Source organism: Lissotriton helveticus, chromosome 2_1 (genome assembly GCF_964261635.1).
Source record: "Lissotriton helveticus chromosome 2_1, aLisHel1.1, whole genome shotgun sequence".
Classification (NCBI taxonomy): Eukaryota; Metazoa; Chordata; class Amphibia; order Caudata; family Salamandridae; genus Lissotriton; species Lissotriton helveticus.
The window spans coordinates 201,697,326-201,715,463 of NC_136059.1; the positions used below are offsets into that span (position 1 = coordinate 201,697,326).

General features: G+C 47.0%; 1 protein-coding gene across 1 annotated transcript in view; it reads left to right on the top strand.

The window, feature by feature from the left end:
- Positions 1-18,138, top strand: part of AQP3 (aquaporin 3 (Gill blood group)) — a 57,292-nt gene that overhangs the window by 22,412 nt on the left and 16,742 nt on the right. The window lies entirely within an intron of this gene.

The window sequence follows — 18,138 nt, forward strand, 5'->3', positions numbered from 1 at the left end:
ATGATATCCCTGCAGTGAGGGGCATTTGTTAGAGAAGTGATCGTTTTCAAACATGAACTAAGAGACATTCACCCTCCCCCACCATGCCAACAATGCCATGAGTGAACCTAGAGGCAAGTCACTTGCCATGTGCACCCTCAGGGAGGGGTACATTTTTATTATACTTGAAACAACGTTATAGTTTATTAAATCAAATACGAGAGAAGGTTTTGTACAGCGCATACCATGAGCTGATAGATTTCAAGGTGCTCTCGTATGTGATAACGAAGAGAAAGGAGGCAGAGTGAAATAAAACAATTGTCTAGGATCACACAATTTAGTAAAGTCAGGGAAGCTGGGAATGATCCCAGGTTTTCTGGTTTCGCATTGAGTAAATCCTCCACTAATGGGCATCTCTTTATTTCTCCCGTTTTGCATCAAAAGGTAATGCTTTGTCTTTAATTCTTGGTGCATGAAGTTCGCGCGTGCGTGGAGAGAGACGTCAAGGCCTAGTGTGCTTTGGGTTTGGAAATCAAAGAGAACATCGACCCGAGCCAGGGCCAGGCATTTGATCCAGGCTGGCTCGAGCCTTCAGTCCCCACTCATCTCCATCTCATAATGGCAATGAAGGGGACAGAGGCATAGGAAGGTTATGTCTTGACCCTTAAAATAACTCCACAAGTCAGTGTCCACTCTATGTACATGCTTCGCTTACCCTACTCACACCCTAAAAGCCCGACACTCACCCTCCTAGCATCAATGTTGCCCTCAGTCATGTCAAAGACCTAACATTTTGGCCCCTGGGAAAATGTTTGCGAGTACCCATGCAATAGATGGTCATTTGCAGAGACAAGATTTCGGATTGGTTTGTATTTCTGAAACATTTTCATAATAAAACTTGGTCCAGTACCTTGATATGCCCCATGTACAAAGCACAGGGCCTTACAATTGATATGTTAATGCACTGGAAACGAATGACAATCTTGACACAGCAGTTTGTAGTCACTTCAGATTCCAGAGCAATATGATAGTTAGGTCTTAAAAGAAGCTGTGTTGTGGCTTGTTACCAAAAGCGATATTTGCTTTTAGAGCTGTGTGAATAATGTTCTTAGAAGCATAACATGATTACTGTTGAGATCATGGTGTCTTGTTTATGTTTGATACATGGGTCTACCTCAAAGCTGGCTGGGGTTCATTACATAACAAGAGAAAGGAGACAATTCATTGAAAATAACCTTCCCACTCAAAAGTAATTTTTAATAAAATGATTGTAATTTATCCGTCATGTTCTCCTGGTGCAGTTCCTAAAGCAGACATGTTTCGGATCGATCACTACATATCCTTGTTTTTAGGACTTCTGTAAGCAAATGTCTTTCTCTCCATAGTTCCTAGAGGAGTGTGCCTGAAGTTCTTTATCTCTTTGTAACAAGGCCATTTTCTCTCCACGCCTCTTATTTTCAGCTTCCACTTTTTTCCGGTGTGTCTCAGTGGTGCAAGGTCCTTTCTGTTGGCAGGTTTTGTAAATATCATTTGAATTGATGACGCCAGTTTCATATATCAGTTCATTAAGTGTCATCACAGTTCTATCATTTATTCTGGATCTGCTTGACTGTTAGCTGCAGTATACATTTCTACATGTACATGCTGACCTTTACACTTCACAGTCAGGAGTGGACAGAGGTACTTACAGTACTTTGCTTGTTTCACTGCAGAAGTTCAGTACAGGAAAACTGGCGTCTCTCTGCACGTCATCACACCATTTAAATCACGATGCTGTCTTTAAGATCCAGTTACATAACAATTTCCGTCTTAGAATATGTTTCCAACAAAGTACAAGCTGCATGTTGGCATGCTTATTTTCACATTACAGATCCCAGATTCAGTTTTCAAGTCAGTAACTGAAATATCTCTTATGCCACACAGAGCAAAACATTGAGGTGTTGAAAAGGAGTGAGTGATGGGCTTTTACCCAGCTGTGGAGGCCCCATGAGGAATCAAACCCCACACATTCCAACCCGAAGCGTGCTCTGCATAACCCACTGCTTCCAGGCCTGGCCTTTTGTGTAATATACTAATGCATTCTGGGTGTTGTAGTCTTGTTTTGCTTACATGGAACTAATTAGACTAAATGAATGGTTTGAACGTGAAAAGTTCAGGATTGAAGAGAGAGCCAGTAATGGCCTGGAGTGAGCTGGTCACCCTAACATCTACTCAGCCACCTTCAGGTACTGTCAATCAAAGCAGGCTCAGCCCAGGCCTGATGCACACTCGCCCTCTCTGCACTGATGCATTTCCCTCTGTCAGGACACACTGGCTGTGGCATCCCCTAGGGGCCCGCAGGAACATCACACTCTCATAGTCATGCACAGACATAAGCCCTGGTCGCCAGTCAGACCCTTCCTTGAGGGCTTCTGGAACAAAGTTACTGTGCTGAGGATGGACTCACAGGGCTAACCTCACCTTCTCATTGGCGGACAGCCTGTCACGCAATGAATGGTTTATGAGCCTGTGTTAGGTTGTAAAGTAAGGCTAAGAAAGCAGGAAATGACATAACGTTTACCCTGGGACATGCCCTTATATACACTGTACATCCCAAGAGCTTTCTGAAACCTTAACATGCAGAGCAGATGTAGCACCAAGACGGCTCTACTCGTAGGCATGGTAGGAATACAGAGTGCGAGTCTCCTTGATGAAAGTGTGACAATAGGAGTTACCCAGCCCTGAACAGACCACAAGCCGCAGGGTCTCTCTGGAATAGGTAAAATACTTTTTGACTTTTTAAGGAGAGTTATGTCCCCTCCATATTTTTTAATATTATCACACATATTAGTATAGGAATCCTTAGATAAGCCCTGATGAAGGCCAGAGACCAAGCTAGGCTATCCAAGGACAGAAACATGTTGGCCACCCCAGAGGTACATAAGAGCCATGGTAACCAATAATGTCTTCTGAGTATATTTTTTAGTATTTTTATATATACACCAAGGGTACAACCTAAGGTATTTTTAGCTCAAAATAGCTGGATCCGAGGTAATTGTCCAGATGAAGTAATTTCTAAGAACTCCCTCAAGATAGTCCAACTTAAGGTCAAGTCTGCCCTGGTAGTACCATATTACCATGTTGAGATGAAATGGCCTAGGATGTTATATGTTATGTTATATTATATGGAGTTTTATAGCGCGCTCAATTACTACTGGAGTATCCTGGCGCGGAGTAAGAAACTAGAGGCCAGAATTTAGAGAAGAAGAGCAGAGCTTAAAACGCTAGTTTAAACAGATGAGTCTTAAGTGCTTTCTTGAAAAGTACGTAATTCGGGTTGGAACGAAGGGCCAAAGGAAGAGAGTTCCAGGCAGTGGCAGCTTTGACAGCAATGGACTGTCCTCCTAAACGGGAGCGCTGAAAGCGTGGAACCGCAAGCCGATATTGGGTGGCGGAACGCAAAGGCCGATTAGGCCGATAGAAGGAGAAACGTTTCCTCAGATATAGAGGGCCCTGATTATAGATGGCTCTGTGGGCCAAAAAAAGTATCTTAAAGATAGTTAGTTGCGCAACTGGAAGCCAGTGCAGACTGCAGATATGGTGCCGGACGCAAGTTCGCCTCGAGATGTTAAACAGGAGCCTGGCAGTCGCATTTTGAATTATCTGGAGATGGTTGATCAGATAGGCCGGAGAGCCGCTCAATAGAGCATTAGCATAATCAAGGCGCGAGAGAAAAAGTGCTCTAGCCACCGTTTCTCTCGCTGTTTTGAGGGGAAGAGGAAAACATTTCCGAAGAGCCTTAAGGGTGCCGAAACAGCCATAAGTGAGTTTCTTAATGTGGGCCTCAAATTTTAGGTCTTCCCCTAACCACACCCCCAGATTTTTAGCTGGGATGTTAACAGAGCTGGGGAGTGGAAAGCCAGCAGGCCATAACGAGTCTCTAAAGTGTGGTGGAAACTGCCCATAAAGAAGGATTTCAGTCTTGTCTTCATTTCATTTCAACTGGGCGGACGCCAACCAATTAAAAACAGAAGAAAGACAGGTCTGGATCATAACAGTGTCTAAGTCCGCACCAGGCCAGGTGAACAGCAGCTGTGTGTCATCTGCATAGGCTATTATTTTAGCACCCAGTTGTTCGGCTAAAATAATCAAGGGGGTCAAATATATGTCAAATAACAGTGGACTCAGAGTTGAACCCTGGGGCACCCCAGTTGCAAGAGGCTTGGCTGACGATGAAGCATGTCACATTACATGAGTGAGCCCACCTCATCCAATTCTTGGAATGGCCCAGATCTAGAGTTGGAAAATGGTACAGGTACACAAAATCTCTGTAGAGCCGCACGAGATGCGTAGGTGGCTATCTAACAGGCTCCCACGTCATTGTGTGATGTGATATACTGCCTGAGGAAGACGTGCAGTCTATTTCATCCTCTTTTTCTCTCTTATTGATAAGGAGGGTGCCAACAAGTAAACTAGCTACCAGGTATGACAAGCCATTTTTATAGGTAGCACTATAACCAACATGCGTTGCCTTGAGTCGAATCCATTTTGTCCTCACCGACCAGTGCAGCTGACACAGGACTAGTAAACTGTGGTGCCCCCAGGAGGGCCCAAAACCAGGCTGGGAGCAGCCTGGTGCAAGTTCCGGAGGCATTGAGGCAAATATTGAGAGAAGCTCAAACAGAGACTATTGCAGTAGTCTAGGCGCCATGAATGGTAGCGAGGGCAACCCAACAACAAAAAGACTCTGAGGTAAGAGATGGAGACCCCACCTCACAATCTTCAGCCCCAAAAACATGATTTGGACAACCCTTCTATTTGCAAAATATAAATCATGTTTCAAGCATTCGGACCTGCAGGGTAAAGTTACCGAAACTGGAGAAGAATTCCAGACCAATGGGCAAGCACATACTTGTAGGGGTTGGGGCTGAGTGCGCAAGCCTGGGAGACACCATGTCACAGCGGTTGCACCACGCGCAGCCCATCCATAGAAGGGCTCCGTAGAGATTGGGCTGAAGCTAATATTTAGTGAATGGGGCTTGTATATCTGATTAAAATGGTGGTCCCTCACCCCCACCTCCACTACTATTTCCAGAGCACCCTGATCCATTTAAGGACCGCAGTTTTGCACAAAAAGATACAGTACCGTGCAGAATGGCATGCTTAAAAACAAGTTGCAAAATGAGAAGCGTTCCTTCTAAAATCAGAGGGTGCTGGAAGGTATGGGGCTGTCTTCTTTCCTACCCTCTGATACTAAGACCACTCCTGGAAGATGCCTTACGGCACCACCACAAGAGGGCACCAGATTCCAACAGATATCCTCAAAATGGCCTTGTTGTTAGGGGAATGAGCACCGCATATTTATTATTTATTTATGTATTTGTGCATTTATTTATAATATATTTGTTTAATTAAGTGCTCTGATACCGAAATGATGGTTTCCAGGCACTGAATAGAAGAAGGCGGTAAAAGGGGACAAAGCAGGGTTGGATATTTGCTAATGTTTCCTTAGCTCTACTTTAAGAAATCTGGGACCCATTTAACACATTTGTGCACACAGAGTGTCATCTGCATCCATAAATATAAGATCCTAATTCGTAGACTTAGAATCTGTACACATTTGTCTGTCGATTGGAGTAACTACGATTCAGAAAAGGGGGTGGTGATGAACAGAGTGTCTGAATTAAGCAGACCACTCTTACCCAGTCCAAAGATCAGGGCTTGATCCATCACCGTTATTTAGCTCACTGCCCCATCCCAGCTCAGAACCTGGCTATATGCAAATTAGTCTGTCCCTGGCCCAGTGCATCATGGGAACAGGGCAGACCAAACTACCAAGCCAATTCTTCACCAGAAAGGAGACAAGCTACCGGGGACCGGTTTCTGGCATTTCAGCCTCGTCGGCCCGGCTTGCTTGAATCCTGATGGAGCAGTGAGCAAGGGACTCATGTCTGAGTATACCCTGCCACACCTATAGTGGCCAAAAACGATTCAGAAAAGGGGGTGGTGATGAACAGAGTGTCTGAATTAAGCAGACCACTCTTACCCAGTCCAAAGATCAGGGCTTGATCCATCACCGTTATTTAGCTCACTGCCCCATCCCAGCTCAGAACCTGGCTATATGCAAATTAGTCTGTCCCTGGCCCAGTGCATCATGGGAACAGGGCAGACCAAACTACCAAGCCAATTCTTCACCAGAAAGGAGACAAGCTACCGGGGACCGGTTTCTGGCATTTCAGCCTCTTCGGCCCGGCTTGCTTGAATCCTGATGGAGCAGTGAACAAGGGACTCATGTCTGAGTATACCCTGCCACACCTATAGTGGCCAAAAACGATTCAGAAAAGGGGGTGGTGATGAACAGAGTGTCTGAATTAAGCAGACCACTCTTACCCAGTCCAAAGATCAGGGCTTGATCCATCACCGTTATTTAGCTCACTGCCCCATCCCAGCTCAGAACCTGGCTATATGCAAATTAGTCTGTCCCTGGCCCAGTTTATCATGGGAACAGGGCAGACCAAACTACCAAGCCAATTCTTCACCAGAAAGGAGACAAGCTACCGGGGACCGGTTTCTGGCATTTCAGCCTCGTCGGCCCGGCTTGCTTGAATCCTGATGGAGCAGTGAGCAAGGGACTCATGTCTGAGTATACCCTGCCACACCTATAGTGACCAAAAACGATTCAGAAAAGGGGGTGGTGATGAACAGAGTGTCTGAATTAAGCAGACCACTCTTACCCAGTTCAAAGATCAGGGCTTGATCCATCACCGTTATTTAGCTCACTGCCCCATCCCAGCTCAGAACCTGGCTATATGCAAATTAGTCTGTCCCTGGCCCAGTGCATCATGGGAACAGGGCAGACCAAACTACCAAGCCAATTCTTCACCAGAAAGGAGACAAGCTACCAGGGACCGGTTTCTGGCATTTCAGCCTCTTCGGCCCGGCTTGCTTGAATCCTGATGGAGCAGTGAGCAAGGGACTCATGTCTGAGTATACCCTGCCACACCTATAGTGGCCAAAAACGATTCAGAAAAGGGGGTGGTGATGAACAGAGTGTCTGAATTAAGCAGACCACTCTTACCCAGTCCAAAGATCAGGGCTTGATCCATCACCGTTATTTAGCTCACTGCCCCATCCCAGCTCAGAACCTGGCTATATGCAAATTAGTCTGTCCCTGGCCCAGTGCATCATGGGAACAGGGCAGACCAAACTACCAAGCCAATTCTTGTACTGGGAAGGAAACAAGCTTCCGGGGACCGGTTTCTGCCATTTCAGGCGTCGTCGGCCCGGCTTGCTTGAATCCTGATGGTGCAATGAGCAAGGGACTCACATCTGAGTATACCCTTCCACGCTTATGGTGGACAAAATGATTCAGAAAAGGGGGTGGTGATGAACAGAGTGCCTGAATTAAGCAGACCACTCTTACCCAGTCCAAAGATCAGGGCTTGATCCATCACCGTTTTTTATCTCACTGCACCATCCCAGCTCAGAACTTGGCTATATGCAAATTAGTCTGTTCCTGTCCCAGTGCATGATGGGAACAGGGCAAACCAAACTACCAAGCCAATTCTTGTACTGGGAAGGAAACAAGCTTCCGGGGACCGGTTTCTGAAATGCCAGAAACCGGTCCCCGGTAGCTTGTCTCCTTTCTGGTGAAGAATTGGCTTGGTAGTTTGGTCTGCCCTGTTCCCATGATGCACTGGGCCGGGGACAGACTAATTTGCATATAGCCAGGTTCTGAGCTGGGATGGGGCAGTGAGCTAAATAACGGTGATGGATCAAGCCCTGATCTTTGGACTGGGTAAGAGTGGTCTGCTTAATTCAGACACTCTGTTCATCACCACCCCCTTTTCTGAATCGTTTTTGGCCACTATAGGTGTGGCAGGGTATACTCAGACATGAGTCCCTTGCTCACTGCTCCATCAGGATTCAAGCAAGCCGGGCCGACGAGGCTGAAATGCCAGAAACCGGTCCCCGGTAGCTTGTCTCCTTTCTGGTGAAGAATTGGCTTGGTAGTTTGGTCTGCCCTGTTCCCATGATGCACTGGGCCAGGGACAGACTAATTTGCATATAGCCAGGTTCTGAGCTGGGATGGGGCAGTGAGCTAAATAACGGTGATGGGTCAAGCCCTGATCTTTGGACTGGGTAAGAGTGGTCTGCTTAATTCAGACACTCTGTTCATCACCACCCCCTTTTCTGAATCGTTTTTGGCCACTATAGGTGTGGCAGGGTATACTCAGACATGAGTCCCTTGCTCACTGCTCCATCAGGATTCAAGCAAGCCGGGCCGACGAGGCTGAAATGCCAGAAACCGGTCCCCGGTAGCTTGTCTCCTTTCTGGTGAAGAATTGGCTTGGTAGTTTGGTCTGCCCTGTTCCCATGATGCACTGGGCCAGGGACAGACTAATTTGCATATAGCCAGGTTCTGAGCTGGGATGGGGCAGTGAGCTAAATAACGGTGATGGATCAAGCCCTGATCTTTGGACTTCCCAGTACAAGAATTGGCATGGTAGTTTGGTTTGCCCTGTTCCCATCATGCACTGGGACAGGAACAGACTAATTTGCATATAGCCAAGTTCTGAGCTGGGATGGTGCAGTGAGATAAAAAACGGTGATGGATCAAGCCCTGATCTTTGGACTGGGTAAGAGTGGTCTGCTTAATTCAGGCACTCTGTTCATCACCACCCCCTTTTCTGAATCATTTTGTCCACCATAAGCATGGAAGGGTATACTCAGATGTGAGTCCCTTGCTCATTGCACCATCAGGATTCAAGCAAGCCGGGCCGACGACGCCTGAAATGGCAGAAACCGGTCCCCGGAAGCTTGTTTCCTTCCCAGTACAAGAATTGGCTTGGTAGTTTGGTTTGCCCTGTTCCCATCATGCACTGGGACAGGAACAGACTAATTTGCATATAGCCAAGTTCTGAGCTGGGATGGTGCAGTGAGCTAAAAAACGGTGATGGATCAAGCCCTGATCTTTGGACTGGGTAAGAGTGGTCTGCTTAATTCAGGCACTCTGTTCATCACCACCCCCTTTTCTGAATCATTTTGTCCACCATAAGCGTGGAAGGGTATACTCAGATGTGAGTCCCTTGCTCATTGCACCATCAGGATTCAAGCAAGCCGGGCCGACGACGCCTGAAATGGCAGAAACCGGTCCCCGGAAGCTTGTTTCCTTCCCAGTACAAGAATTGGCTTGCCCTGTTCCCATCATGCACTGGGAAAGGAACAGACTAATTTGCATATAGCCAAGTTCTGAGCTGGGATGGTGCAGTGAGCTAAAAAACGGTGATGGATCAAGGCCTGATCTTTGGACTGGGTAAGAGTGGTCTGCTTAATTCAGGCACTCTGTTCATCACCACCCCCTTTTCTGAATCATTTTGTCCACCATAAGCGTGGAAGGGTATACTCAGATGTGAGTCCCTTGCTCATTGCACCATCAGGATTCAAGCAAGCCGGGCCGACGATGCCTGAAATGGCAGAAACCGGTCCCCGGAAGCTTGTTTCCTTCCCAGTACAAGAATTGGCTTGGTAGTTTGGTTTGCCCTGTTCCCATCATGCACTGGGACAGGAACAGACTAATTTGCATATAGCCAAGTTCTGAGCTGGGATGGTGCAGTGAGCTAAAAAACGGTGATGGATCAAGCCCTGATCTTTGGACTGGGTAAGAGTGGTCTGCTTAATTCAGGCACTCTGTTCATCACCACCCCCTTTTCTGAATCGATTGGAGTAACTACAGCAGAAAAATAAACCCAGTGGGTGTCATTTTTTTCAGTCGTAAGTGTTGTTAGAGAGTGGAAACATGGGTGTTCCCATGAGAGTGTCAAGGGATTGCCCTTACAAATGTTAAGAACATGCTCAAAACCATAACTTTCGACCTTTGCACTTATTTGCCTATTTTTAGGTCAAACCTACTATACAGCGCATGCTGTCTTGTTGCAAAAGACATATTCAAGACTTAATGAAAACATGAAAAGGCTTGCAGACCACCCATTACTTGGCATTGGTTGGTTTTACTATTATTCCTATTTGCTTGCTTTCTATTTGAGGATTTCCTTGGCTCAGCCTGTCCATCTTGTGTTTGTCCCTCCTAAGGAGCATAGTCTCTTGACCATCTCCTTGAATGGCTGGCTTCTATGCTTCCACTGCTTGCTTTTTCTTTCTATTCAAGCACTCCATGAGAGTGCATGTGTTTTTCAGCTGTCTGCCTCCTACGCCGCTCCTCTCCCTTCATGTTGCACACTCTCACCCATGTGCATCTCTCCCCACCTGGATTCGGACCAGTAAAGGATGTGGTCTGCCGACTTTAGTGCTGTAAACCAGGGTTCGAGCCTCGGGGTCGCGTCCGCATCCTGTGGTTCTGGGCAAATCACTTAATCTCCTCGAGCCTGAATATGTAATGTAAATATGGTGCTCATGTAAAGCCTCCAATACCTTCGTTTTGAGTTCGCGCTAAATAAATATGCAAAAAATAGTAAAGAAAAAGAAAAAACACCTTTACGCAGTGGCTACATCATTGCACCAGTTTTTTTAAACCATGCTATGCAACGACTGCTATGTTGTAGAGCATGGCTAAAACACTCACAAAACCAATAGTACTTTTAGGCAGGACCTCTTGGCTATTCCAATACTTTAAAAATTTTTTTAATTAAGCGTCACTCCCCAGAGATATGAATGTTTCCATCCACGCCTTCTGACCCACTCTCAGCCTGTTAATTGATGAAGTGCGGGTTTGTTCCCATTTGACCTGCACACACTCAGGCTCTGAGATGCTCTTTCTCTGGGCCATCTCCAGATAGCTGAGGTTAGGCCCAGGCTCGCTCCCCGGCTGCATTAGACATGAGCGCGGGTGGGTCCCTGGAACCTCTAAGTGCAGCTGGTCCACGCGGGCCAAAAACGTGTTTGCACAAACAATGCGAGGTAAGGCGTCCAGGAGGTAAGGCGTGTTGAATGAGTAGGAATGAACGTTGCCACTGTACTGATTCCACCAGGAGCATTGGCGCAGCAATGCAGCCCACAAGAAGTCCCAGACATATGCTTAGTGAACCATTTCTTTCTCTTTTTTGTGGGGCAAACGTACACATTGCTGTTTCCATGGTTGAGAGTGCAGATGACAGGTTACAAAATAATTCTATTGGTGTTTGTTTATTAGGATATATATATATATATATATATATATATATACATACACACAAAAGCTCCACTTTCACCCAGTCCTGCTCAGGACAACACGGACCACAAATTGACGTGCTGAAATATTTATTTTGGATTGTCCACCATAACTCTTTGCGGCCACCCTCGATCACATGATAGATATATATATATATATATATATATACATATATAGATAACAAACAGATTTACGCAGGTATCCCAGCCTGTATTGTTTTTCTGCATGAAAAGCTGTCCTGGGTTTGGGTCTGAGTGTGCGATGAGGCTGCAGAATGTGTTGTGAGGAGTGCCTGTGGTTTTTGCAGTTACATCAATTTTGCTGTTGGGTAGGGTGATCAGATGTGCGGGACAGCTGCAGTTTTTGGACATCTGTCCCACCTTCTATGGATTTTACCTGCTGACACTACCTGTCTGCAGGTAAAACACACTGCCTGAGTTTGACAGGGTAAATGGGGTGATCATAGACTGAGTTTGCATTCTTAAGCTTCCATTGCTGTTTTCTCTTTCTCATGAGTCACGAACAGAGCTGTCGCTCTGTAGCGCCTCGTCTAGGCAGGGTCTGTTGTTGCACTCCACTGATCCCAGGTTTTTTATTTTTATTTTATTTTTTGTTTTTGCAGAGTTTTATATAGCGCGAACTAGACCCAAACCGAATCAGTTATCAGAGCGCTTTACATAGCACCAGTTACGTTACATGAGGACACACATTCATTTTTAAGGCACGGGGAGATTAAGTGATTTGCCCAGAATCACAGGAGGTTTTTTGGCGTCTTTACCGAGACTCGAACCCAGATCCCCAGGTCCGAGGTCGAGCGCCCTAGTCGTTAGGCCAACTCAGCTGTTCTCTGTTACCCTGTTTTTGCAGTTCCGAAAGGGAGTCAGGCCTCGCCCCACTAGCCAATTTATGCTACAAAAATGGAACTACGAAATGTGAGCATCTGTGCAAACACGATTTTCATGAAAAAACAGCACATCAGCCAGCCCATTAGAAGTAACACAAAATGGCTGCCACATTTGTATAACTTTCCCCTGTGCCACTCCTGCAAACTGGTTCTCCTGAGAGGTCCGTGTGCCAGTGCCAGGTATAAGAGGTCCGCGTGCCAGGTGTACTATTTGCTTTTTGATTTTTCTGGTGCAGCTCTTTCTCTGTGCCCATTGTTGCTGGTAGTGTTAGTCCTATTTCTATGTCTATGGTATTTCCCCTTTTTTTTGTTTTTGAAAAGTAGTCACCGTACCTGTGTGGCATTTTAGTGCTCCCTGCCTTTACTGTACATCAGCCCTCAATAGACAACGGCAAATTATTTGTGAACACGTGTCATTAGACATCATAAAGTGGCTAATTTGATTGGAAGGTAGAAGCTGTAAGGTTTGGAGTACACCCATTCCAACCGTAATCCTTTATCATACACAATGCAGTTTTAGATCTGGTGTTAGCCAAGACCTTTTGATTATTATAAAATAATATATGTCATACTTACTTGTCGGGGCTTTCAACCAGCTCTCTTCATCCATTGGTTTGTCGGTTTGTCATTCACATTTTGTTCCACCAACCACCGCAGACATAACAGAGCATAGGTCCACCCCACTTCCTCCATTGGCTTACCTCTGCGAGTGATGACATTCTGCTGCTGCACAATGTGCCCTGACATACTAAAAAAAAGTCTCTTTGTACAGTTTTGCAAAAATCGTTCACATCTATTGGCAACGTCAAAAGTTGTCAGACAATGCAGACCTGTTGGCATTGCCATTGCCAGTGCTTGTTTGGTAATGTTTATAAGGAGAGGCACACTCTTTTCGCCCCACCCAGAGATATGGGGGTTATTTACTAAGGTTTTGCACAGGCACCTGAGTGACACAAAAAATTGCGTGCTTTTACATACCAAAATACAAACCTGTGGGCGCAACGCAAAATGTGGCGTTGCACCCGAGCGCCTGCCCACCCAATAGTAAATACAACCCTGTGGTATCACTTTAGCACTTGCACCTTGCCTTAATCGTGGAATTCATCTGAACTCTGCAAATAACCCCGCCAGCCTTCCATTCCTTGAGAAACGAAATGTCAGAGCCCTGATTAAGTTGAGCAGACCTTACCACCCAGGGGCTACAGTTATGCTGACTCAGCACAAACATATTTATAAATCACAGACCCCTGCAACCTCAGCTGCTTGTTTCCAACCCTGTAGAATGTGCTTTTTGGGGGGGCTTAGCGATGACCCTTGACCCACAGATCTTCAAAACATAGCCTGAGGGATATGCCTGTCCAGCCATGAAGCCTGTGGAATGCCATTATTTCAACAAACCCACAGACGTGTGCACCTCAATAAATCTAGGGTGATTGATTGACACATTTTAGGTTGAATTGACTCATTTATATTGTTATGTCTCTACAGTTACTCATTTTAAACCTGCCCTGGCCGGAGTGTGAGTTTGACAGGATTCCAGATGGGTTGCAGGCCGGTGCAGGGTGGCAGCTCTTTGGGGCAGATTCAATAATTTTTCACACCACAAAGTGCAGCACTAAATGTGGCGCGTGTGTTGTAAAGGGGAAAACACAGTGCCAAGGCATAGTGCCTCGGAATGGCCTTCTGCTGATATTGCACCCTATGCCTGTGCTCTGGATAGGCGGCCTTGTGTGACGCACAACCACGCACCCTGGTGCAGAGGTGAGTGCGCTGTCTAGCATGGCACTGTACTGGAAGCATACCATTCCAGTGCAAAGTTCTCTGCCTAGAAACATTTCAGCAGCTATGGTTGCTGTGGATGTGTACTGTGCACTTCAGCACACATGGCGGTGCTGGGGCCTGCTAGTCCTGGCAGAGATGGGGCCTGCTGGTTCTGACTGTGGCTGCAGTGCTTAATTTGAGCTGTGGTTTCCAGTGTTCCCACAGCCACTTAATTGTCAACACCAGGGCTTGTAACAGTCTGTCACATGGTGGCGCTGTCTGTCTAATTTAAAGATTAGCAGAGCAACAGTTGTTTATAAATTCAATATACATTAAACATGTTTATTGACTGACATCCAAGCCATTCCTATAGCTCTGGGGGCCTGGAATAGACTGAAGTGTCACGTGTAGGAAGAAGTGTGATGCTGTGTAATTGTGTTGGTACTGCCTTTAGCAGTGCTGGGAGGGGCAATGTGTGGCGCAAGCTGCAGCGGCCTCTTGATCAGGGCCCCGGCACTTATGTTTGAACAAATTAAGCCCCGTGAAGCTGCTTCTGTTTCTTTCAGAGGGCTTGTGACCTGGCAATTAGGATGGACTGGAGCAGACCCAAGGCTTATTTGCTTAGTAGTGCTCTCTGTTTGTAGTGGAGCAGTGAGCAATAAAACGATGGAATGGAATGCAGCCCATAGTATTTTCCAATGACTGAGATTTATTCAAGCATTCCACCCATCACTTCTGTTTCTTTTCTGGTGCCACACGTCTCTACGGCTTGGGTCTCAGAGCTCTTGCTATTCACCGAATATTCCTCCAAACTCTGCTGTGTTTTCCTCGCCCTGTCATGTGTGTGCAGGTGGAATCCGTTCTGTAAACAAAGAGCTGCTCGGCGCTTGGCATCTCCACGCCAGGCGCTGCAGGAAAGCAGCCAGACCGCTTGCAAACCTGGCTGTATCCGTCTCCACGGGTCCCGGATGTGATTCCATCTCTCCGGCTCTCCTGTGTAAGGTACAGCCTGAGACACAGCAGGCTTTCAGGACAGACACAGAAAAAAAGCAGGCACGTGGGAATGAGTGCAGAGCAGTGTGTTGGAGGGGGGGCGGGGGAGGTGTGGTGTGGGCGGGGGACCAGAGCAGTCCAGAGACCAGGGCACGCTGGGTCTCAGACGCCCTCATTGTGAGGTCTTCCTTTGGCAATGGGGCCACAGTTTCCTGCCGCTAAAGCGGAGATAATTTTAACGCTGGTTCTTGATAATATGCCCCCAAGTGTGTTAATGCAATATCTCAACATATGAGGGTTGGCCCATGGCGCCATCTGAAGGCTCGGGTCATCGGAGGGGGCTCACCCACCACAGAGGACACTCTAGTAGCTCTGCCCTCCCAGGCCCCAACCGAAGACCCAACCATCCCTTCTGGACTCACTTCTGCACACCGTGCTGAACCCGCTGACGTCCAGCAGGACCACCCTGCAAATGCTCAAAGCACATACTAATAATAGCAGTAAAAATGGGCTTTCCTATAGCGCCTCTTACTGCTTTTCTGTTGCTTCAAAGCACTGCAAATAACAGATACTACAATAGCCCAAGACATTCGAATCCATATGCTAAAATTAATTCGAAAATAATACCTCAGTGAGATGAAGAAATTGGAGTGAACTACGGTTTCTGCTTTCACAGCGCCGTGAGGACTGTTTACAGGCTTTCGAGCCGCTGTCAGTGCAAGAATGGCTCTTATCACAGACCTTCTGGAGGCAATTTTAATGTCCGGGGTTGTTGGCACGGGTGAAGAAACCAGAATTCAATTTGTCCAGCTTCTGCAGTGTGGAAAATTGGAGGAAGTCGACGCTTTAAAGTCATTTATTCGAGTGTGCTGAAACCAAGAGAAACCATCATTTCAGCATCCTTTGATGGCCGCATGTGACTCCGGGACGCCCCATGTTTGCCAAATCTCAAAAATGTGAAACGAATGGCGTCCCAAATGCACATTAGACGTCCTTTGATTGAGTCCACGAGTACACCATTTAAGCATGTCTAGTGGAACAACCTACACAGGGCCATATTTGTCCAATAGTAACGCAGCACATCTTGCTGCTTTACAGGGAAAGAGTAGGGATGTGCCATATTTATCACAATACAGTGCATTCTTGCCTTCTCCCAGTGCTGGCGCACAATGTGCTGCCTAGCGCCAACGCAGGCACCCTTGCACCATGGCGCAAGGGTGCCTGCATTGTAAGCAGCATTCTTTTGTGCAGGTAGGGTCACCTTTCTTCAGAAAAACATCCTCCGAGGCATTTCCTTCTTTCTGTGTGCTGCATTTTCTTTTTATGTGTGCTGCAAAATGCAGCATGCATCGAGGGAAAAACAAGGCGAAATGAAAATATTTCTCCTTGTTACGTCTTCTTTGGAAAGACATAGCATTTTGGTGTGTTCCCAGCTCTACCAGTAATGGCAAATCTAGGAATACGTCAAAATCCATGGGTTTTGCGTGTGAACACCTACGCACCACCCGTGGAATGCTTCCCTGGGGCAGAGTAACGAAACACAGAGATTAATGCTGCATTGCGTTATTCTGGATTTATCATGCCACAGTGGCTTTGAGTGGCTTGATAAATCGTATTTCACGGATTGCGTCGCTTTTGCACCGAGCAACATGGTGCAAAACCCTGGGTCGGTATGGCCCATAATAATGTTCCCACGTAAAGAAGTAAACCACAAAAAAAAACTCTGAAAATTAAGACCCACTAGCTTGAGTAAAACAATTTAATGTGGTGAAGCAGCTGCAAGACGTGGATTTACGCAACCACCAAAATAGGCAATTAAACATAAAAGAGAAGGGGGGTGTGGGCCAGGGGTGGAGCGCCAGAGTTGGAAAATGGTAGACCTGAGTTGTAATCACGTCTTCGACATATGAATGGTTTTGTGATTCTGAGAAAAAGTACTCCAACTCACTGTGCACGCCTTAACTTGTAAATATATGGAAGGTGTTGTAAATATATGTAAGTGTGCAATGCTAAAATGGCGCAGTGCACTGGCACAATGGCACCTTTCAGGAATCCTCATTGGATGAGATCACATTTCTACCCCTCTGCCCATACTTACTACTTAAAGGTACCAGGTGCTTCACGTGCAGTGGTACTAACGCCCAAGGGTCTGGCGACCATATTCCACCCTAAGTTAGGCTGTATTGTATGCCTAAAGAGGAGGCCAGAAGAGGGGGCTATGTCCACTGATTGCATTTGGACCCATGGCATCAGTAGGGGCGGCTATGGGGCAGTGATGGTGGGGCGGGGGGTTAAAAAAAGAGAAAAATCTACTCTCACAGGCTCCCATACTCCACTAACCAATCACAATGCTGCTGCCCCCAGCATGACAGCGGTGTTGTGATTGGTCGAGCAACAGGGAGTGGGTGGCTGTGCATGTTCTCCACCCGTCTGTGCAAAGCAGCTGGTGGAGAAATATTAAGTGGGCATGACTGTTTGGCCGGCCCAAGTCGCCAGCCAAACCGTCATGCACACTTACAAAGGGCCCACAGCTCTATATGCAGCCCAGCCCCACCCACACCTACAGAACCAGTACTGAAAGATAGAATGATAATAATATGGTGTTATTATCATTTTATTTTTCCTGTGGGTCGATGCTCTTCCCCATTAGCGTAGGAGCTGCCGCTGCAAGGCATCCTTCCTCTGTCTCTCACTTATCCCATGTTTTCACCCTTCCAGTTGCCTTTGTGGAAATTTATTTAAATAACTTGATTGAACTCATCCCCCCATTATCATGACTAAGGGGGTCATTACGATGGCGGTGAACCCACCACGGACAGGCTGTGGGTGGCGGGTTCTCCGCCATCATTAGGCCATATTCTGGCCGCCATATTGTGATGGCAGGCGGTATCGTGGCAGGAGGAAACACCAACCGTCACGTATCTGACGGGCTCCTTGAGCCCGCCGATGCTCGGAGGCCCTCAGCATGTAATGCATGCCGGCGGTGCCTAGCAGGCAAAGCTGGTCAGATTACGATGCTAGAGCCTCAACAGCCTTTCCATGTCAGTTCACCCGCCATGGAAAGGCTGGCAGGGATGGCTTTGGGGGCCCGTTGCGGGTTCCCCTTGTGCAGGGGCAGTTGGTTTTTGCATTTGGGGGGCACTTCCCTGCACCATGTGGCAGGCACCGCATGGTGCCTGCCACGTAGTGCAGTGAGAAGCAAAACCTGCCATTTTTCCACTGCGGCGGCTGCTGCAGCCAGCAGCACCCGCCGCAATAGAAAAAATGCCTTTTGCGACCACCGCGGTCTTATTGTAATAGCATGAGGGACCACCGCCTTATAGGTGGGCGGCCCCCATCCCTGGGATGACAGAAG